The 23,788-nt window shown below is 43.7% G+C and overlaps 1 protein-coding gene across 3 annotated transcripts in view; it reads right to left on the bottom strand.

Annotated features, from left to right (window-relative positions):
* Positions 1-23,788, bottom strand: part of TIAM2 (TIAM Rac1 associated GEF 2) — a 238,380-nt gene that overhangs the window by 143,267 nt on the left and 71,325 nt on the right. For all 3 annotated transcript variants that reach the window (XM_052645856.1, XM_052645853.1, XM_052645854.1), the window contains exon 2: positions 6,768-6,861. The gene's annotated coding sequence lies outside the window, so the exon portion shown is untranslated. The remainder of the gene's footprint in view (positions 1-6,767; positions 6,862-23,788) is intronic.

Genomic DNA, 23,788 nt, shown 5'->3' with positions numbered 1-23,788 from the left:
TGGTGATGGTCTGGCGTGCTGCAGTTCATGGGGTCACAAAGAGTCGGACACTCCTCAGTGACTGAACTGAACTGAAATCCCATTACCCTCACCATAAAACGGGGTGGATAATAATGTCTATCTAGAATAAAAATATAAAAATATATAAGTAGTTAATCTAAAGCAGTTACAGAAAAACTGACATTAAGAATACAATTTTAAAAGGAGTCTGTTGGGACAGGGGCAATCCAGGAGAGAGGGGATACATGAATACACATGACTGATTCACTTTGTTCTGTGACAGCAGTTAACACAACATTGTATCTACACTCCCAATAAATTAAAATAATAATAATAACAAAAAAAGAAAGTCAGGAACAAAAAAAAAAAAAAAAGGAATATGAACTCTCAGAAATAACCTCTCCGCTTAAAAATCAAGACACTCAATTCCTACCATATTCTTCACTTCTGACATCAAACACACAATGATACAGAAAGAATATTCTATCAAGCATCACTTTGTATTAATAATCTATAGTCAATTCTAAGGGCTTCATCTGGTTAAAAAAAAAAAAAAACATACACACACACACACATACTGCCTTCCCAAGAAGTGCAGTTGATGAAGAATCTGCCTGCCAATGCAGGAGCTTTAAGAGACGTGGGCTTGTGGCAACCCACTCCAGTATTCTTGACTGGAAAGTTCGATGGACAGAGGAGCCTGGTGGGCTGCAGTCCTTAGTGTCCCAAAGAGTCAGGCATGACTATGCACACACGTGTATACACACACACACACATGTATAGTAGTAATAATAAAGACTAAAAACATAAATTACTTTTACCCAAACAGGATCCCAAAAGATAGAATGCTCCTGCTGCTAAGTTGCTTCAGTCGTGTCCGACTCTGTGCAACCCCATAGACGGCAGCCCACCAGGCTCCCCCGTCCCTGGGACTCTCCAGGCAAGAACACTGGAGTGGGTCGCCATTTCTTTCTCCAATGCATGAAAGTGAAAATTGAAAGTAAAGTCGCTCAGTTGTGTCCGACCCTCAGTGACCCCATGGACTGCGGCCTACCAGGCTCCTCTGTCCATGGGGTTTTCCAGGAAATAGTACTGGAGTGGGGTGCCATTGCCTTCTCCGAAAAGACAGAATAATCTCTCACAAATATAAACATCCACCTTTGAGGAAATAACACAGATGAGGAAAAGCTCCACAATACGTAACGTGCTAAAGAAGCTTTTAGTCTGCTGCCGCATCGTGATGGAAAAGCAGGATTTCAAATAACACGGGCTGAAAAGATACGGGATTGAGCGATGCCTTTGCAAAAATGTCCTAGATGAAAGCCACACCAGAAGAAAAGGAAACATGTAAAATATTCATGTGAAAACCCTAAACTCCAAATAAATATTACCTGAGGTGGCCTTCCTCCCCATTTCATCCAAAGGCAAAAATCTTAACAAGTCTGTTTCTAAAACCAAATGCAACTGAATTAGCCCAGAGACTCGTGGCTGGCCTTCATATCCAAACTCCCACAGTTTGAAACTTTTACCTCCCACATGTGACACTGGAAACCCACACAAATGACACATGGAATTCCTTTGCCACCTAGTCACTGCTCCCAGGGGCCAGCAAAACAGCTCAGGCCCCAGACATTAGGGTCCCTCTTCCTTGACCTCAGACCCTGTGGTGTAACATTTGACTCATCACTTTTCAGCTTCTCAATCTGCGAAAGGGAGATAATACTACCTACCTTACAGGGCTGTCGTCAGGATTAAGTAAAATAATACACGCAGATTGTGTAACACAAGACCTTCCCAAGAATGCAGAGCAGAGATCTTGTTAAGTGTCTACTGTTATGTCTAGCACTTTAAAAAGTACCTGGCACATGGTGAATACCCAATAAATCAATAAATATCCATTGAGTCAGTGAATGACTGAGTGAGTGAATGGAGTGATGTTGATGATGGCAGTGGTGGTAAACACGCAAAGAAAAGAGCATTTGGAAATTCCCCAGCAGTCCAGTGGTTAAGACTCCACGCTTTCACTGCTGAGGGCCCAGGGTTCAAGCCCAGGTCAGGGAACTAAGATCCTGCAAGCTGCACAGTACAGCCAATAAATAAACAAACAGACAAAATAAAAATAAAAACTTTTTTAAAAAAGAGCATCCAGTGCAGTCTATGTATTTGTGTCAGAAGACTCTAAAGCCCATTTAAAATAAGCCATTCACACATTATCAATGCCCACCAAGCACATCTCCCAGAGGGAGCCTACTTGAAATCGTCCAGCTGTTCTCCTGTAGCATTGCACATTCCAGGCTGCCTTAGCCTCACAAAGATGCGTGAACAGCCCACAGTCATGCACCTTTCAAGTCAACAGCCAACTCTAAGACAATTCAAAATGCAATGCTAGCATGGTAAAGTGTTGCTTTAAAACCACAACTTCACAAATGTGGATTAAAAAGAAAACAGTATTCCTGTAAATCAATGAAAAACTTAGTATTTACAAAATGAGGACAAAATAGAGAGCAAAAATGACTTTCAAGTTTTTCAAAAGCAAATTGGAGGTGCCTACAAAATCTACAGTCAATGTTAAGATAATTCACGATGCAATATTAACATGGTATGTAGTTGCTTTAAAACCGCAGCACATCTAAATTTCATAATACAATCTTTTTCTAAGTGTTTTGAAGGCATCAAATGTGCAAAAAAATAAAATTAATGGAGACAGTTATGAAAATGAAAGATTTTACAGTGTAAATATTTATGAAGTCCAAGTAGTACCTTACATTTCATAACAATTAAGCCCTAAAAATTTAACCAAATGAGCAGTTAATTACTTTAAGAATGAGCAAATACTAAGTGACATAAAAATTAAGATTTAGAGCAAATTCTTTAAAAAAGCTTTCCTTTAAAGAACCTTTTTTCTCTAAGTCCCCATATCCAAATTAAATACACTTTGACGTTTAACAATTATCGACAATGTATAAAATTCTAAATTTGGGGAGTTAAATCTTTTTTTTTTTTTTTCTTCTTCTCTTTTTGGTTGCAGTGCTCAGCTTGCTGGACCTTAGTTCTCTGACCAGGAATTGAACCCAGACCCTCGGCAGTGACAGCACAGAGTCCTAACCATTGGACTGCCAGGTAATTCCCCCAAATCCTAAATTTTGAAACTAAATAGAGAACACTTTATACCAAGTAACAGGTAATATTTTATATAAATGACAAAATGTGTATTAAAAATCATGCTACCAATGGAAATAAACCTACAAAATGAGTTTCAGATAAGGTATTATTAAAATAAAAAATTTTAGTAGAAAAAAATCATTTACTAATAGGAACTATGCTTGTAAAATCCTGTCTTATAAATACTAACCACTAGACACATCTGTTTACAACATTTTTGAAGGGTTATGTTGGAAGTTAAGAAAATACAAGTAATCTGCCCAGAACTCAATGTAATTAAGAAGTGTTAAATTCTGTCTCTCACTCCACTTACAATATTTTCTTTTTGTGGACTAAAGTGAAACTGTTTCAGCTGAAAGGTTCCTAATCAGTTTAACTCAGAATAATTGAATCTGAGTTTTTGAAGAGACCCTGTGGGTCATCCATTTATCAAGCCTGGTCCCTCATCCAATTTGAGAACCATCTCCAGTATCCTGATAGATGGACCCCTCCCTTCTCCCTAAATACACAGAGGGATGGAAAGTTCCCAGCTCTATTAGGGAGCACATTCAACTGGTAAGTCACCAATTGATAGATGAGAACCCCTTCCCCGGACTTCAGATGAGTCATCCTAAAACTTCCACTAATTAAGTTCAGCCTTCCATCATTATCCACACACACATTCTACACCCCCCTTCTACACAATCACCCTACAAACAACAGCAGTCAGGGTTCACGGTTCTTCCCGGCTCTCTCCCTCCTTTTAGACCGTCTTCACGATGAAGCCAGAGCCACCTTGTAAAACAGAACAGATGGGCAACACCAGCTTATGTTTTTCACTAAAAATCAAACGCACATGGAAGAGAGTCCTAAAGGCTTCAGTCTGTGTCACCCCACTCAGAGCAAAAGAGGCCACAGGCCCTCTCTGGTGCCACGAAGTCTGGGAAATGTTGGGGCTCCAGTGGCGAAGGCAGGATGGAACCTACTTCCCGAGTCCCCACGCATGCACAGATTGTTCCCAGTCCGCCGAGCCAGGAGGCCCAAGAACCGAGCTCAAGGAAGGTGAGGGAGAATTTGCTGCTGAAAGAAAGGACCAAAAATGAAGCAAAGGAATGGTGTCTGAATGCAGAAGGAAATTTTTACTGTCCAGAGGAGGGATCAGTCTCATAACAGGGCTGTCTGAAACCTATGAATGAAGCAGGTCGGGGTGCTACAGTCTTAAGAGACAGAAACCATTTGTCAGCAAATGAAATGTGTACAAGTATCCTTCAGCACACACACACACAAATGCTGTGTTCTGTTTTCCTTACAATAAGAAGCTCTAGGAACTTCCCTGGCCATCCAGTGGTTAAGACTTCACTTCCAACTCAGAGGGCACGGGTTCGATCTCTGATTGGGGAACTAAGATCCCACGTGTTGCAAGGCGTGGCCAAAAAAAAAAGGAACTCTCCAGAAACATCTTCTATTTTTCCATTACGGATACAGAGGTAGATCGCAACTTTTTTTCACTTTTCTCCCAATTCTACTAGAAATAAAACTACTTAACTCAAGGAAAAATGGCAGTTGACACTCAGTGCCTCGAGACTGTACACAGCGGTGGGGACCGTGGCCATCTGGCCCATGATAACCCACCCCGAAGAGCCAGCTCAGCACTGCCATGGGAATGCGGAAGCCTGGGGATGTGCCAGCCGAAACTCCTTTTCAAGAAACATTGAAAATGTTGCTTTCATGTAAATTTTTCCACTTTTTACAGGTAGGCAACTAACTTACATAACCTGAAAATACTTGTCAGGGACATATTTTGCAGGCCAACCAGAGCTTACCCACAGCCCAGAACCAGCCAGAAGCCCCCCAAATTTGCAACCTTGAATGTAAATGATAAACCACAAAGGTGACAATTGCACATAATTGCACAATTGCAGTCCTGACTCCCTGACTTGGGAAGGCTAAATCCTAGGTCTCGAGGGGCTTCCGTCTGCACGACCAAGTTGCCTTGGACACCAGAGGCACAGTCAGTGTCATGTGGTGAGAAATTTGTGCTCTGGAGCAGATTTTGATGATTCAGTTTGCTTCTTATTGTTTTAAAAATGTGAAATGTTCCTTCGCAGAATTATCACGTTCTACACTATGTTCCCTGCAAGCAGGAAGTTTTCTCACATTTCTGGGTTTATTTACAAATATAGCACACATTAAAGGTACACATTTTAATAGCAGCTGGTAACCTTTGTATTGACTAGCCTTTGTGTCATCTACATTAGAATATTCAGAAGGAATATGCACTTAGCCTCGGAGAGGTGTTTCACTTATGTTTCCACGAAGTTCAAATGCCAGGACTGAAAGACACCTGTTTGAAAAGCCTAAAGTTTAAATTTTGGGGGAGTGACACTGCCTGAGTTTTTGAATCCTGCCTTTGACCTTTCCTGGGTCAGTTTCTTCTGTAAGATGGGAATAAGAAAAACATTTTTCTCATGGAGTGATGGTGATTAAGTATGTTCATACACATCCTGACCCACAGATCGAACCCGTGTCTCCTGCTTTGGCAGGCGGATTCTTTACCACTGAACCACCTGGGAAGCCCTCTTCAATTTAAAACACATTTCAATAAATATAAAAGTAAATAAAAAAGTAATAGTTTAGCAGGTGGCTGGGTGGCCACCACATATTGGGTGCTCGGGGACAGTCTCTGGAGGCAGCACCCTGAGTTGAGACCCACAAGGCACAAAGGGGCCCAGAAGAGATGAGACAGACTTCAGCATGGGGAGCTTGGCCTGTGTGTGTGTTTTAGCAAAACAAGCATGAACTGCAGACACTGCACACCCTTCCAAGGAACTACCTGCAATCATTCCAAACAGTGCTTTGGGAACTGCTCAGATTTCTCGCTGTAACATTTACCCTGCAGCAACCAATACACCAACTAGTAAGATGCACCAGTCAGAACGAAAACAGCCTCAACACCGGGGGTGAGACCTGACCTCTCCTCGGTGGCTTCCTAGTGCCCAAGCCCCCTGAGCTGTCCCAATCTTACAAATGCCATGAGAAATTATACTCTCTAGTCTGCTCTCAGGGTAGACTAGTGGTAAAGAACCCGCCTAGGGGTGGCCCTAGTGGTAAAGAACCCGCCTGCCAGTGCAGGAGAGGTAAGAGACACGGGTTTGATCCCTCGGTTGGGAAGGCATGGGCAACCCACTCAGTATTCTTGCCTGGAGAATCCCATGGACAGAGGAGTCTGGTGGGCTACAGCCTATAGTATTGCAGAGAGTCGGACATGACTGAGGCTACTTAGCACGCACAATCTGTTCTTCAGCAGGAGGTCCTAGTTGGTTTGGAGTTCAAACTTCCCTGACTTCACCTTCTCTACCTAAACTCCCAGCAAAGATGCACATATGCTTTTCCACAGAGACAGGATCAGCCAGCACATCAAATTAAGGGGCATTTGTGAAAAGCCACTCAGATTTGGGGCCCGCTGCCTGCAGAAACCTTGGCCACCAGCCACTCAAGGAATCCACACCACCTTTCCCCGCTCAGGTCTGCACACAAAGAGCAGTTAATAGAGCGACATGGGAAACAGGCACATAAACACCACCAGACCTTATCACTCTTGAGACGTACAAGGGCCTCGAACTTACCCCCAGAGGAAGTGTAGACCACACTTCACGTAATCATTCATTCATCTGGAATGAGCTGGCTGAAGAGCTGTCTTTGTAATTCAGGCACAGAACCCTGGCAAGATAAACAAAGCAAAACAAAATAGGTGTTGAGAAACAAGTTTTCAAAAATCAGAGTTTTGTAACTAAAGCTCAATTTCTCAGCATTCTGCCCTGTCTTGGGCTTAATACAAAAAGGGAGCATCTGAGAAAAAAACAAGTATTAAGTGTGTGTGGGCTCCGTTGCTTCAGTTGTGTGCAGCTCTCTGTGACCCTATGACCTGTAGCCCGCCAGGCTTCTCTGTCCATGAGATTCTCCAAGCAATACTGGAGTGGGTTGCTATGCCCTCCTCCAGGGAATCTTCCCAACCCAGGGATCGAACCCATGTCTCCTACATTTCAGGCAGATTCTTGATTCTTTACCACTGAGCCACCAGGGAAGCCCCAGCTATTAAGTGGTTAATTATAAAGGAAATGTGAAGGTCTTCCCACATTCTAACTGGAGAAGCAGCTATACTGCTTCATCCTGTAACTATAAAGCCAAACCGTTTTATAGACAGATATATGGACAGAGGGAAAAAGTGGGGAAGGAAGGAGCGAGGAAGAGAAGTGAGGGGAGATGGTTGGATGGATGCAGGCTGCTACTCCACATGCTGAGGCTAGAGCAATAAAGAAGAGTGAAAGTCTCTGCTCTCACTGAGCTTTATTCAGATGGGAGGAAGCAGTGAAACAAACAGGTAAATAAACAAGGAAAAGTATCCTAGTGTAACAGAGACATGAAACAGGATGATGAGCTTGTGAGGGACAAGTGTCTAACGTAAACTGAAGGCCAAGAAATGGCCCTTCAAGATGGCAACTAAGTTGAGACCTAAATGCTGTTTCAAAGTTAGTGAAATGATCCCCCAGACAGAAGGACCAGCCAAGACCCCAAGAAGAAGCAGGTGTCGAGAGGAATTATCATGGACTGTGGGCAGAAGCTGCATGCAAGGGAATGGAGTCAAAGGATCAGAGTCTTGTTACTTATTCAGCAGGTGGCTTCTGGCTCTTCTCCTATAATGGAAATAGTATTTTCTTCCTATGTTTGATATGCTGCACAGTGACATTAGAACTCATGGCCCTGTTGGTCAACATACCAAAAAGTACCTCTCTTTTCTTCCACCATTTAAAAGGTTACACAGATGGCTTTCAGAGAATGAGACTTTTTTTTTTTTTAAAGACCTATAGTTGATTTACAGCATTGTGTAAGTTTCAGGTGGAGACTTGTCTTTTTACAAAACATTATTTCACCCCTGCTATATACACAAGACACTATCTTATGGTAACAACTGTATACCATGGCTCACAGTTCACAATCCTTGATAAAGAATGCAGACTTTGGTGCCAAAGGGTCAGAATTCAACCCCTAGCTTCCCCATGACCACCTGAGTGACATTATTAAAGTTGTCTGAGCCTCTGTTTTCTTCAACCATAAAATGGAAATAATATCTGCTTTGCAGGGTTATTCTACATACGCACAGAGAAAATACTTTATAAAGTGGTTGAAAAATGTGTAATACTCAAAGTGGTGATACTTTCATTGTAACCAGTAACTATTGAGAAAGGTGTGGTTATCAATGATTTATGCTGCAGAAATATGCCTGTATAACCAGACACAGTGGAGATACGATTTCTTTTTAGAGATCATAGAATAGCCTATGGTGGACCTTTAGAAAATAGCCCAACTCCCTTCTCTAAAGAGAAGAATTTAAAGCTTGAAGAAGTAGACTGATTTGCTCAAGGTGACATCATTGGTTCAGAGAAAAATCTTAGAAACCTAAATAAAAGATAGACTTGGTCTAGAATCCCTACCTTATAAGATAAATCCTAAAGAGACATAAACTTCTAATTCTCTTTGTAATCCAGTATGGACAAGAAAATATTTTTAGACAGAATGGAAAATTAAGCAAGTTTTGATAGACTCCATCTAAATACATTATACTGACAATTCTTAAAGGCCAAGAATCATCATACCTTACTGATGGCCCGATACTGATGGTTATTTCCTAACCAGGAAACTATAAAATATAACACCTGCCACACCTTAATTTTTTTCGATGATAACAACAGATATTGAGTCTCAAGCACCTCCTATGTGACAGAAGTCTCCAAACGTTCTGAATATTTCGCCATTTCATGAGGGTGATGGTCTTTTATTGCCTACACCTTTGTATACATTGTGTCCTGCTGGGAATGTCTCCCTGGAGAACTTCAAATTACCCCTCAAGATCGAGTTTAAGTGTCTCCTCTTCCACAGAGCCTTCCCTGATCTACCTTTCTCCCACCAAGACCATCCCCCACTTCACCTCACTGCTCTAATATAAACAACCACATTGCAATCATTTCTTTTTTCATTTGTCTGTCCTCTGGAGTAGATGCTGACTGCTTTGAAAGTAAAGGGCTTGTCTTTTGTTTTCCTGCTCTAAAGCACAGTGCCTTACACACGGGTGCTTAATAACACCCAACGAATGGTTCAATGCAAGAATTGACACATTATACTAAGACAACATGATTTAATTTCAGACTAGCGTTCTTTTCCAGTCCAACACCATGACTTAGATTACAAATAAAAAGTTTACAGCTTGACTACCGTAATAGTTAACAGTATGGGTCAGCTCAACTAGGCTATGGTACCCAGATGTGTGTTCAAATATCAGTCTAGATGTTGCTGTAAAGGTCATTTTTTAGGTGGAATCAACACAGAAATCAATAGACTTTGAGTAAAGCAGATTATCCTCCATAAGGTGGGAGGGCCTCAGCCAATCAGTTGAATGTATTAAAGCAAAGACGGGGGTTTCCTGAAGAAGGAATTTTGCCTCCAAACTGCAACATGAAAACCCTGCCTGGGTTTCCGGGCTCCCGTCATGCTGAATTTTGGACTCATGGCTGCAACATCAATTTTTGCCTAAAATTCCAGACAGTTGGCCTGCCCTGTGCATTTCAGACTTGCCAACTCTCCCAATCAGGTGAAACAATTCCTTAAAATTGACAGAAAGGGGTGTGTGTGTGTATATATATACATATATATACACACTTATGGATGTGAGAGTTGGACTATAAAGAAAGCTGAGCGCCAAAGAATTGATGCTTTTGAACTGTGGTGTTGGAGAAGACCCTTGAGAGTCCCTTGGACTGCAAGGAAATCCAACCAGTCCATCCTAAAGGAGATCAGTCCTGAGTGTTCATTGGAAGGACTGATGTTGAAGCTGAAACTCCAAAACTCTGGCCACCTGATGCGAAGAACTGACCCATTGGAAAAGACCCTGATGCTAGGAAAGACTGAAGGCAGGAGGAGAAGCAGATGACAGAGGATGAGATGGTTGGATGGCATCACCGACTTTATGGACATGAGTTTAAGCAAGCTCCAGGAGTTGGTGATGGACAGTCTATGGGGTTTCAAAGAGTTGGACATGACTGAGCGACTGAAATGAACTGATATATATATATATATATATATATGAGAGAGATATGATATATATATAATATGAGAGAGAGATGGGGTGTTTCATCAGAGCAGCAGCAGGCTCGAAAATCACACTGCGAATTCTAGCATCCACTGGTGGTGTCAGCATGAGAATCGTTAACATTGTCACAGTAGTAACAATACTCATCACTTATAGAAGGACATGCTGAAACCAAATCCTACAGGCCTGCACCAGTCACAGTAAGACAACCAGAGAGATTAAAGTGCTCCAAATAAAGCAGCCCTTCTCCCAGAGTCAAAACCCCGAGCCCAGGGTCTGTGATCTGGTAACATCCGGACAGACTGAGGAACAGCAGTACAGAACTTCAAATCTCTTGATCAGATTTTTCACTCCTCAAGAGACACAGATTCAATCCCTGTGTCAGGAAGATCCCCCAGAGAATGAAATGGCAATCTGCTTCAGTATTCTTGCCTGAAAAATCCCACAGACAGAGGAGCCTGGTGGGCTATAGTCCATGGGGTCGCAAAGAATCAGACACGACTGAGCGACTAAACACACACAGAGTAAATGAAGCCTGTTGGTTGTTTCTCTGAATATCTTGATTAATATAATTACTAACCATTTTGGATTGAAATGACTTAAGGCAGGATTATAGGATACTTAAGTTTAGAGTACATCAGTTTAAACTCTGTTCACTTCGCAGATGAAGAAAGAGAGCCGTAGAAAGGATAAATCAGACCTGTCACTCAGAGCATGGGAAGGAACTTGGATGAGAGCTCAGATCACCAAACAACTGCCTCAGTTCTGGTCCCAGAACGGATGACACTGGTTTTGTCACAGTGACAAACCAGTGGTCACCAAAGCGCTCTTCCTTCGATCCCAGGGTCCCCCGCCTGACCTTTTTCCCTTTCTGTACTAATTCCAGGGCTGCACGAACAGTTCACGTTGAACTGTGGGTGGACCTCAACCACCTTCGATAAGTGGATAAGCTCTCAACAGTGTAGACTGGATTCAGCTGCCTGTGAGTGCCATGTTTTCAGATGAGTCAAGAATGGGACAGGTAGCGCAATCTCCTGCAACTCCAGAAAGGTCTGAGAGGTGCTGTGCGTGCAGTCTGTGCGATTCTAGGCACTGCTGGGTAGATCACACCTACCATAAAACTCCAGTGCTTCTATATGATTAGTTACACGCAGTATGCTTATTACCCATGACCACACGCGGGCAGCCTGTGTGGACAAAACTGTCCATCGGCAGATCCACTCACACTCTTTCAGCATGAAATCCTACCATCCTAGAGCCCCTGAGCTGCCTGCTTGCCACCATGACATCATTTTAATTTAAATGAATATGGCTTACACTTTTCTCTCTTGAGTTTTATGATGAAAAGCTGGCCCCATGCCTTCCCTAGAAGCTGAATGTAGTTGAACCTTCAGCTGCTGCTGCTGCTGCTGCTAAGTCACTTCAGTTGTATCCAACTCTGTACGACCCCATAGACGGCAGCCCACCAGACTCTCCCATCCCTGGGATTCTCCAGGCAAGAACACTGGAGTGAGTTGCCATTTCCTTCTCCAATGCATGAAAGTAAAAAGTGAAAGTGAAGTCACTCAGTCATGTCTGACTCTTAGAGACCCCATGGATTGCAGCCCACCAGGAACCTTCAGCTATATCAGTTTAAAAAAAAAAAAAGGGAGGAGCCCACATCTAAAGAATGGCTACAGCATTCATCAATCTAGAAGCCTGTGGTCAGCCCTGGCCTAAGTGCACAGGGCCCAGTGTTTATAAAACTTTCACTGCTGGGCCAACCAGGTCAAGGAGAAAGCGCTGGGGAAGAGAGAGATAAATGACTACTTCACCATGCCCTGAAAATAGGCTGCCTGCTGCCCAGCTCGGTAAGAAGAGTGCATTTCCTGCTGAGAAATTTCCTTTATATATTTATGTTTGGAGAAGGAAATAGCAACCCACTCCAGTATTCTTGCCTGGAGAATCCCAGGAACGGAGGAGCCTGGTGGGCTGCCATCTATGGGGTCGCACAGAGTCGGACACGACTGAAGCGACTTAGCAGCAGCAAGCATATTTATATTTATTACATATATAATTTTATTCATTTGTTTGGCTGTGTTGGGTCTTCGTTGCTGCATGAGATCTTTCTCTAGTTGCAGCGATTGGGGGCTACTCTCTTGTTGCACTGTGGCAGCTTCTCTTATTGTGGAGCGTGGGCTCAACAGCTGTGGCACACGGGCTTAGTTGCTCCACAGCATGTGGGATCTTTCCAGGCTACTGATCAAACCTGTGGCCCCTGCATTGGCAGGTGGATTCGTAACCACTAGACCACTAGGGAAGTCCCCTGCTGAAAATTTTCTCTCCAAAAGTCATGCCTTCTTCAAATTAAATCCCCTTTGTAACCACCATCTCTCTGACTACAAGCCCATCTGCAAGTTTCTGGGTTTCCTTTAGCCTTGCTATCTATCAGCGAGGCAGCTTATCAAATCAGTCTCTGCCTGGTGTTTGTGCTACAACAATACAGCACATGGGAGGTTTTCCAGGAGGCAGAAAGGGTCCTGGAATGATGGGAACTGCTGTCTCCGTGAACAAGTCGTGTGACCCAGGTCCATACCTGGCCAGGCCCACCAGCATCTCCGTCCACAGGGGAATTATTTCCGACCTGTGTCTCTTGGGCCCACAGAGACGTCAGAGCCATAATGAACAGACCCCTTTGTGACTCCCACTCCACGGCGGGAGGAGGGGTGTGCTGGAGGCCTTCACTAAGTGACCGCTTTCACCAGTTTCTCACACTGACTCTGACACACTGTTCCCCCACAGAGAACCCATGCAATCGAATGCCGCCCTTAACAAAAGAAGCAGGCACCGCCACCCAGGAGGCTATAGCTTGTTAGAGAACCCATCCTCCTGACAAAAGGCTGATTACAATGAAAATAGGAAGTTTCAGTCAGCCTTCCTCAAATGGCAGACTTCTGTACCCATGGAGCACAACGTTTACGCTTACCATGAACCAAGTCACCGCAAATCCCTTGTTATTTATAAAACAGCTCATGTGAAACACCAAAAACAAACAAACAAAACCAAAAAGCAGCTAGAAGAAGAACAGGCATATCCCTCCAGGGTCACCGTGTTCCCCAGGCTGGTGGCCCTGTCAGCCAGTCTGGCCCCTGGTTAGAATAAGTGTTCCCCGGGACTCCCACAAAGTTCATGTCTCCAGGGACAAAATTCAAGGATGCAAAAGTTGGCACATTATACCTCGAATGCCTACGTGCAGGACCTTTATTAAGTTAATTCAATGCAGGAAGTATCCAATGAACAGCACTTGTGTTCGAGGTACCACGCTAAGTGTCAGGAGTACAATGGTGATCAAAAGCCTACAGATAGTCTCACCAGCCTGTGAACAAACAGACCATCAGCCACCACTCAGTGTGGAGACGATTATGGTCCAGAGGGGCAGATGCTATGGAAGCCCACAGGGGTGGCTCATGAGAAGACGCTACCAAGCATCCCAGCCCACTCATTGCTAAGGCAACAGAAATTGATTTAGCATCGGTGTGTCAGAGCCACCACTGGATTTTGGCTTCCAGACAAAGAGATGACCCTCATCCAGTTGACTGATGGTCACGTGGAGAGTGACTTTCTTCAAGAGATAACCGCAAGGTAACAGGCCCTTAAAGTGAAAAAGTTGCTCAGTCGTGTCCAACTCTTTGTGACCTCATGGACTGTCCATGGAATTCTCCAGGCCAGAATACTGGAGAGGATAGTCTTTCCCTTCTCTAGGGGATCTTCCCAACCTAGGGATCAAACCCAGGTCTCCCACATTGCAGGCGGATTCTTTACCAACTGAGCTATCAGGGAAGCCCTAATCACTTCTAAAACCACGGCGTCTGTGCATCACAAATTACATTCAGCATCAGGTTAGGCTCACACCTCATTTATGACACAACCCTAGGTGTCTGCAGAAAACTGAGACAGTCAGGCAATCACCTCGCACAAAAGGAACTTAACACAGTGTGGAGCGGAGGCCATCTGGATGATTGTGGCTGGACCGACTGTAGCTGACAAAGAACTCATTCAGCTTCAGTAACAGTCAAGTCCCAATAGCCGCAAAGTGTGATTCAGGGTGCCATGAATGAACCAAAGATGAATCAGACCCAGCACCACCCATCCAAGGGCCTAGAGTTAGTACGGGAGGAAAAACAGCTAAGACCCCATACATCACATAAAGAGACAGGATTACCTGCCCATCTGGGATGGGAGCAAGACGACACTGTGAAGAATGCCAGAAACTTCCCTTGGTTTAAAAAGTAAAAGAAAAATCACCGAAGAAAACCAAAATCCATTAAATCTATCCAAATCAGGCATTCTTAGCAGCAACGCCACTCAGATCAGCAGGCCAAACTAGAGGAGGGTAGAGTTGGAGCCCAGCTTAAAAGGAGAAGCAAACAAGTGCACCTAACACAGAACAAAACCAAAATTAAAACATCAAAAACATTAACCTCTACAACAGAACAAACTACAGACCTTTTAAAAAATGTTTGGAGGTTGCAGAGCATCTGTCTACAAAGATAACAGCAGACCCTGCATCCTCAGATGAGAGCAGGTAGTGACACCCAGACCACCCAGGGGTGACACCCCCCAGAGCATGGTCGGACACCACTGGGGAGCAGCTCGGACAAGGACATGATGCCAGGCCGCGTAGAGCAAGACAGCCTTTCCTAGGTACCTAGACTTGAAGGACTGTCTGACTTGGACGTGGAAACAGGGAGGCCCTACGCTGTCCTAAGGAGGGCAGCACAGATGAAGGACAGAGACCAAGAGGCCGGAGACACAAGACACAGAGAAGCATCTAGTGTGATGAAGCATAGCACGGAGTGAAGGTGGACAGACAAGCAGGCGAGCATGGAGCTCCTCCAAGTCCAGGCTGCCACCTGCCCTTTAGTCATGAGACAGCAGCTGGTCACAAGCCAGCAACCCACCAGCGCTAGCCCAGCACCATCCACCAGTACGGAACGAGCAGTAACTGAAGCACGTGAGGATGAAGGCTCACTGGGAAATCCTAAAGTCCTTGTCAAATACAAGAGCGTTCATTCACAAGCAGGCTGGAGCATGTGGTGAGGAGTCAGGAACAAACCCCTCCGTAACCCCCGACTTGGGGTCATTTACTGACCTCTCCACACGTGATTCCCCTCCATGCAAGATGGAGGTGATGATGCCCACCTCCCGGGACTGTTGCGAAAGCAAAATAAGAAAGTATATCTTTCAATTACCTGACACAGGGCTTAGTCCAAGTCAATAAATGTTAAATACTAGATGTTAGTTCTTCTTGTCCCAGTTTCTAGGATACAGAAAGAAATGCAGACTTGTCCAAGGGAGCAGTGTGAATAAAAAAAACTTTGAATTATTTTTACCAAGCGCAAGGCTAACGAGATGACTCAGGAATACCAAGGCCAGGCCTCAATGTCCGTTACTAACAAATACTGTAAAACATTTAAAAAGAAGTGACTCTCCAGGAACTGAGTACGTGGGTAAATTAAAAATCAAAAGGAAAATGTCAATTAAGAAACGGGCACAATTTGACTTGGTGATTATGGTGTTTCAGTATCAACGGTAATATTCTGAAACTATTTTCGCAATATTCTAAAATCAAGAGTAAATAATTAGGGCACAGAGGCCTTCTCCAACCCCAGACCAGCAAGGCAGCCTCTGAACAGGCAGGTAATTGTAGGTCTGTGTCTGAGTTTAGCGCAAGACTGAGCCCTACAGGGCATCTCTTGTTTGGAAATAATTACCCATCACCACGAAAGAGGCTCAGCACACATTTGGAGTTTGTAGAATAATCACCTTGTGATCCTTCGGGCCCAATGTACAAGAAACTATGGGGATTGTTGAGAAATGAGCATAAATTATGGCAAATTTATTCAATGTGAATTCTGAGTATGCAAGATAAAAAGGATTTGGGGAAAGGATATGAATTTCAAATTCTCAGCAGGTGGATGTGACTGAGGACGTAGCTACGCTATTCTCCTAACTTTGCCCTTCTTATGGCCAACCATCCAGCAATCAAGCTCCACCTTCTCTCCCAGGACCAAATCAGAGTCCAATTAGCATCAAATTACAGTTACCGGCTCTAAACTATCTGTACATCCCTAAACAACCATAATCACAGCATTTCCTTAGACTGGAGGTACTGCAGACATTTAATTTTAATTACTTCAGCATGGAATCAGCAACATTATTTCCCACAGGTATTTTATTACCTGTTCTTTTCATGTGGATGAACAACCAAAATGTCAATCAGAAGAGGGCTATACGTGGGGAGGGTTGGGCAGAGGATGATGACATACACATTTACGGGTTTTCACCATGTGAAACACATTTACAGGGACACAGTCTCGGAATATAATTTGAATCAAAGTTTCAGGGCCCATAATGAATGTTCCATTCCCCTTCTACCTCTTAGACCACCCACAGGAACTTCACTGCCCAGGCCTCAGACCTCAACCCAACTACTAGGAATAACTCCTTCCAAGACTTCCTTGGTGGTCCAGTGGCTAAGAATCTGCCTGCCAATGCAAGGGACACGGGTTCAATTCCTGGTCCAGGAAGATCCCACATGCCTCAGGGCAAGTAAGCCCTTGTGTCACAACTACTGAGCCCAAGCTTTGGAGCCTGGGCTCCACACCAGGAAAAGCCACCACAAAAACAAAGCTGAGCACCGCAACTAGAGATAGCCCACACAAAGCAATACAGGCTTGGCACAGTCCAGAATAAATTTGTTAAAACATACCTCCTGCTGGCTGGAACCTGAGCTGCTGGCTGCCGCCCAGCCTTGCTCTCCACCTCACTTCTAATGCCGCAGGTGTCCTGCCTATCCTGGCCCCACTAATCTCTGTATTCTCTCCTCCACCCGCATTTTATGCTAAATTCCTTTATCAAGTCTTGTTCTCACTGCACGTGAAACCCTAGGGACTCCAACTGCCACTAGGGAAGGAAAGAAGAGGTAGAGTCATTATAGTCTCACCTCCCAAGGAAACAAAAAGACAAAGATGAAGGTTTTCTTCAACAGTTGATTGCTGGATATTTTTTTTTTTAGTTCTAATGTAGTGACACAAAAAAGCCAGTATTCTATTTAGCTTACCACTCATCTTTTCGCTGTAACAGGCCTTGACATCATTAAAAAATATTTCTAATGCACTAAGCTTGCTCTTGAAAATCTTCTGTATGAATGAGCCAGAAGGTTCTCTATCAACTCAGTCTTACCTTACTGACCTTCCACTCCTTCCCTCCCCACCGTAGGAGCAGAGAGCAATCTGGGAGGAGCTGGAATCACATCCCCGATCCTGTGTGTTCTGCTCCATATCCTGCTGGCAGCCTGCCATCCTCATCTAGAACTGCAGCTGTTCTAGCATCCCTGTCTAGACTGCTGAGATCCAAAGCATCTCTGTCATTTTACCAGAGGCCCACTCCATCCTCCAACTCCCCAAGGCCCTGCTCATGAGACGGACACTGGAGATCCATCTCCAGCTCTACTGACTATCCTCTAAGATTCTAGTAACATTTTAACCAGCCCTGGGATCAGTCCTCAAGACAGAAAAGTACATCAATCTCAGTTTAAGAAGTAACAATCTTAGTCCCTTCAGTTCAGTCACTCAGTCATGTCCAAACTCTTTGCCACCCCATGGACTGCAGTATGCTGGGCTTCCTATTAGCAACTCCTTAGTCCCTTCAGAAGCACTTAACATACAAGAAAAGGTGTATCATACCACGAGCCTACTGTGTAGCACAGGGGAACTACACTCAATATCTGGTAATAACCTATAATGGGAAAGAATTTTAAAAATAGATATGTGTATATATATATGTATAACTGAATCATTTATGTACATCTGAAACACAACATTGCAAATCAACTATATTTCAATAAAAATGTAAAAATTCTAAAAAGATGTATTGGTAATACTTTGAAAAAAATATTAAATAAACATATCTACAGACTCAACTTTTAAGATTTTTTTATTTGTTCAGTCGCTAAGTCGTGTCCAACTCTTTGCAATCCCGTAGACTGCAGCCAGGCTTCCCTGTTCTTCACCATCTCCCGGAGTTTGCTCAAACTCATGTCTGCTGAGTCAGATATGCTTAAACCTTTTCCAGATGTTATACAATCATGGTACATTAACTATTTTACAAAAGACTAACTTTATAAGTAAATTAACTGTTATAGAGAGGAGCTCACGACTAAGTTTATCTTTAGGCATTGTCTTCCACTTAGAACCCTTCTATCCACATCAGTGTCAATAATAATATCAGTTGCTGACGGGGCATGAAGGAATAAGATCTGCATAGGACCTGGTATCTTGATGGCTTCCTCAATACAGGATGGAACCTGCAGTGGGCCTTCTTTCAGACAGTCAAATTAGTATTTTGGTTCTAGGTGGATCAACTAGCAAGTTGCTTTGGGAAAAACACCCATAAGTCTCTTCCTCTGTCCAAAATCACTTTGCGTTTTCTACCTACCAGCCCCAAAGGACTTGGCAGGGATTACTGGTGTCTGAAAATCTTTCATCTCTGGAGATGAAAGGTGCTGATGAGTATTTGCTGGGAAGCACTCCCACGCATGCCCTGCGGGGAGATTCAGAATTCTGCCAAGGGTGTTGACAGCAGGTGGGAAAAGGTTACCTTTGAGGTGGAAATTATGATGGACTTTTAGTCATCAGGAGGTAGGGCTGCTCACTACCAGGCAGAGACCAGCGACCCTTCAATTCTAATTTTTCCTCGGGTGCCACACTGGGTGTGACCTTGAGCCTCACCCTCTTGCTCTTGGGAATCCAGCTTAAGTACAGAAGCCAAACTGGAATGGAAACATTTGTACACTATCACAGTTACACAATGGGGCCTGGCTATAGTTTCAGGCCCTTCTATAAAAGGAGCCAATCGGAAATAGGAAAAGGACCATGTAGAACTAAAAACAGATAATAATACAATCTAATACAGGGTCTTTCTAAAGTCCTTTAATTTCTAAACTTTAGTGACACATTTTAGGCATAACAAATATCACCTTATGAGTGGTATCAAAAAGGTTTAGTTCCTAACAGGGAATATGGATTTTGTTCACTTACCACGGAATCTGTAAGAAACACTGTTCACAACTTCGGGACCCTCCATCCTCTGCTGTATTCTTTGACTCCCCTGCTCAATTTCAATTCTCTGCCTCTTTCTTGAGCTCTTCCACCTCCACCCACCTCCCTGGATGTCCCTCAGTCCCAGGCTGAGTCTTCATCTCGTCACCTTTGATGTTCTTTCTGATGACGTCATGGCTTCCACTCTCACGGATCAACACCACCAAGTCTCCTTCTCCAGCTTAAATGGAGACACACTGACGGACCTACTGGATGTGCTGTTTCAAACTCAGGATGACCCAAACAAAAGTAATTCATTACTCCAGCCCTGCACTGCCCCCAAGTTACCTGGTTCTAGATGGCCAAGCCGAGATAACAGCCCTTCCAGCAGGCCAGTCTCACCAGATGCAACCCGTCAGCTACCCTAGTCTTGCCAGGCCCTCAGTTTGCACGTGCAGGTGTCAGTAAACCCTTTGCTTCCTCGGTGTCTCTTCCATGTGTGTTTCCTCTCTGATATTCTGCATTCACATATACCCCAGATGACCCTCCTATTTCCCACAGGAACACTCCAGGCCCCCTGCATCCACCAATCTCTTCTCCTTTAGTCAGAAGAAAACTCTAAAGCACAAATCAGATTCTGTGACGCTTCATCCATTACAATTTAAAACCCCAACCTTCTTTGGGCACACGAAACTCAACTGCTGCTTCCAGCTTCTGTCCTGCCAGTCGCCAATGCAGACTCCTCAGGGCCCATGACATCCTATATTCTCCATGCCTAAAGCGCCTTTCCTGCAACCAGAGTGTTCCCCTCTCCTGTGACTGTTCAGCACATTTCTCATTCTCAAAATCAGCCTATGTGGTTCTTCTGAGATGTCTTCCCTAACATCACTGCCAAGGGCTAATACATCTTTCCTTTCAGATGCATCACTGCCTATTGTACAAATCTCTGTTTAAGCACCTATCACACTCCACAGATTCTTTGCTCATATGCCTATCTGTTCTACTAGGGCACAAACTCTGAGCTGTCTGTTCTTACCACAGCATCACCTAACACAGGGCATGGTAAACACTACATGAGGGGTTCCCTGGGGGGCCAGTGGATAAGAATCCTCCTGCCAATGCAAGGGTCATGGGTTCGATCCCGCGTCTGGGAAGATCCCACATGCCGCAGGGCAACTAAGCCTGTCCACCACATCTACTGAGCCCACGCGCTGCAACATGTGCCAAGAGTCTGTGCTCTGCAACAAGGGAAGCCACCAGAAGCCCAAGCCCCACAGTGAAAAGTAGCCCCCACTCACTACAACTAGAGAAAGCCAGCAAGGAAGACCCAGCACAGCCAAAAATAAATAAATTTTAAAATGAAAAAAGAATCATGGATTCTGACTTACTTAAAAAAAAAAAGTGACATGAACAGAGTATTTGCTGAATAAACAAACTAATAAACAGTCAAGTTCCAGCAGATAGCTGTCCTAAGGTATAAATCCATTCTGAAATGCTGCTTCCACTTTCTCCCTATCATCCATAAATCCAGTTATTTCTGACTCAAGGGTCTCCCCATCTTTTTGAAGATTCCATGCAAATATACCCCAAACTTGTCTGAAAAGCCAGGGCATCCCAGTTCATTTCTATAGCACATAAACTCACGTTCAGAAAATATTTCTTATATGTTTCAAAGGCCAAGCTGAACCACAAAGCTCACAGTGAAGACACATAAATAAAGGTGCTTTCTTGGGAACTGAGTCTCCACCCCCACCTCAGGACATCATCATCCCAACACAAATTTCCCTTTAACAGAGTAAGACAATCAATTTGCCCTAGTGTTTTTAAGACCTTTTGCCCTTTGTTATTTATCATTTCCCTGTTAAAATCATCTTAAAGAAATTCCCAAGGCACTGCCTTCAAGTCAGGAAGAATATACTTACCAGAAACACGTTTCAATGAATACTGACTACATGGTATAGGCCTTTTTTTTTTTTTTTTTAAAGAACTACAGTAAGCCAAATTTCAACTTAAGAAAGAACCATCCAAACAGCAAACTCCAGACAACACATTGGTGGCGAAACTCACAGGGCAGTTAAAAAACAAGACAGTTTCTTCAGTGTCTCTGTTGTTTCGATTTTCTTTACTTAAATCATAGTAGGAAGCGATAACAAAGCAAATCATCTGCACTTGTTTTATTTTTCTAATATATTTTAGCTGCTATACACAAGATTAATGTAAAACAGGGTGTCTCTTCTATACTAAAATTACTGTGTACAACTACACAGGCCAATCTTTTTCTATGCTTTTACAATGTAATTCTTTGTTATGTACATTTATTTTCTTGTGTCTAAACTTCAAACAGGCACAGGTGGTTACAAAGATTATAAGCAAATATATGCTAATTTACAGAATCTTTGATAACCATTTTCCCCAAACTGTGCCATTATTATCTTCCAGTGAATGGAGCATCTACTTCTGCTTTATTGACTATGCCAAAGCCTTTGACTGTGTGGATCACAATAAACTGTGGAAAATTCTGAAAGAGATGGGTATAACAGACCATCTGACCTGCCTCCTGAGAAATCTGTATTCAGGTCAAGAAGCAACAGTTAGAACTAGACATGGAACAACAGCCTGGTTCCAAATTGGGAAAGGAGTACATTAAGGCTGTATACTGTCACCCTGCTTATTTAATTTATATGCAGAGTACATCATGAGAAACGCTGGGCTGGATGAAGCTCAAGCTGGAATCAAGATTGCCGGAAGAAATATCAATAACCTCAGATATGCAGATGACACCACCCTAATGGCAGGAAGTGAAGAGGAACTAAAGAGCCTCTTGATGAAAGTAAAAAAGGAGAGTGAAAAAGTTGGTTTAAAATTCAATATTCAGAAAACTAGGATGATGACATTCAGTCTCATCATTTCATGGCAAATAGATGGGGGGAAAATGCAAACAGTGAGAGACTTTATTTTCTTGGGCTCCAAAATCACTGCAGATGGTGACTGCAGCCATGAAATTAAAAGATGCTTGCTCCTTGGAAGAAAAGCCATGACCAACCTAGACAGCATATTCAAAAGCAGAGACATTACTTTGCCAACAAAGGTCCGTGTAGTCAAAGCTATGGTTTTTCCAGTAGTCATGTACGGATGTGAGAGTTGGACTATCAAGAAAGCTGACTGCTGAAGAATGGATGCTTTTGAACTGTGGTGTTGGAGAAGACTCTTGAGAGTCCCTTGGACTGCAAGGAGATCCAACCAGTCAATGCTAAAGGAAATCAGACCTGAATATTCATTGGAAGGACTGATGCTGAAGCTGCAACTCCAGTCCTTTGGCCACCTGATGCGAAGAGTTAACTCACTGGAAAAGACCCTGATGCTGGGAAAGATTGAAGGCAGGAAGAGAAGGGGACAACAGAGGATGAGACGGTTGGATGGCATCACCGACTCCATGGACATGAGTTTGAGTAGCTTCCAGGAGTTGGTGATGGACAGGGAAGCCTGGGGTGCTACAGCCCATGCGGTCTCAAAGAGTTAGACATCACTGAGCAACTGAACTGAACTGAATGGAGCTCTAGTTCTTCTCTGATTGAACTTGAATCAAACAATAGAAAATCAGGCTATAATGTTTACCAATAGCTATAAAGTGGCTATAAAGGATGGTAAGATACTAGGCAGATTCTTCTCACTCATAAAATTTCCTAAAGGGGAAAATGGAACCAAAATAGAGTAGCTTGCAACTGCAAAGTCAGAAGAAGAGAACAGTGCTCTCCAAGGAAGGGCAGTCCTGGATTCACATCTTGCCTCCCCCACTTTCTTAATTAGGACTGAGATCTCCTACCTCAGGGCTGAGATGATTAGATGGTCAGTGTATATTAAGCACCCAACACAGACCTATCTTCCAAGCTCCAGAAAGTCTACCTGCCACTTCCAGGAGGCAATCAGAGCTCAATACTCCTTCACCCACTGCTCCCCTCCAAGGCCTGCTGATGGCTCCTCCTCAGTATTATCCCAGTGCTTCCACCTCCCTCCATCTCCTCTGCTGCCATTCAGTCCACAACACCAACACTCTCTCCTAGGCTAATGCAACAGCCTCCCCACTGGCTTCCCTGAATCTACCTTTAAAACCCCTTTGGAGTCTTCCCCCTGCTCTTGGATGAAAACCAAGATCCCCATTAGGATCTGCAAAGTCTTACAAGAGTGACCCTCACCCCCTCGTCAGCCTCACTGTCCTCACTCCTAACACTACAGCCACACTGCCTCCTACCTCAGGGCCTTTGCACACCCCACTCCTTTCCTTGAAGTGGGGGGATCTTTCCTATTCCCAACTCCACAGCCTAATTACTGTCTTTCCTGATCCTCAAGGCTAGGTCAGGCCCACCTTGCGACAAATTACTTTGTCCCTCAAAGAACGTTCTACAGTTGAGATAGTATATTTTTA

The sequence above is a fragment of the Budorcas taxicolor genome, chromosome 9 (genome assembly GCF_023091745.1).
Source record: "Budorcas taxicolor isolate Tak-1 chromosome 9, Takin1.1, whole genome shotgun sequence".
In the NCBI taxonomy this organism is placed as follows: Eukaryota; Metazoa; Chordata; class Mammalia; order Artiodactyla; family Bovidae; genus Budorcas; species Budorcas taxicolor.
Note: the sequence above shows the minus strand (reverse complement) of the source record. Positions and strands in the feature narration are given on the sequence as shown.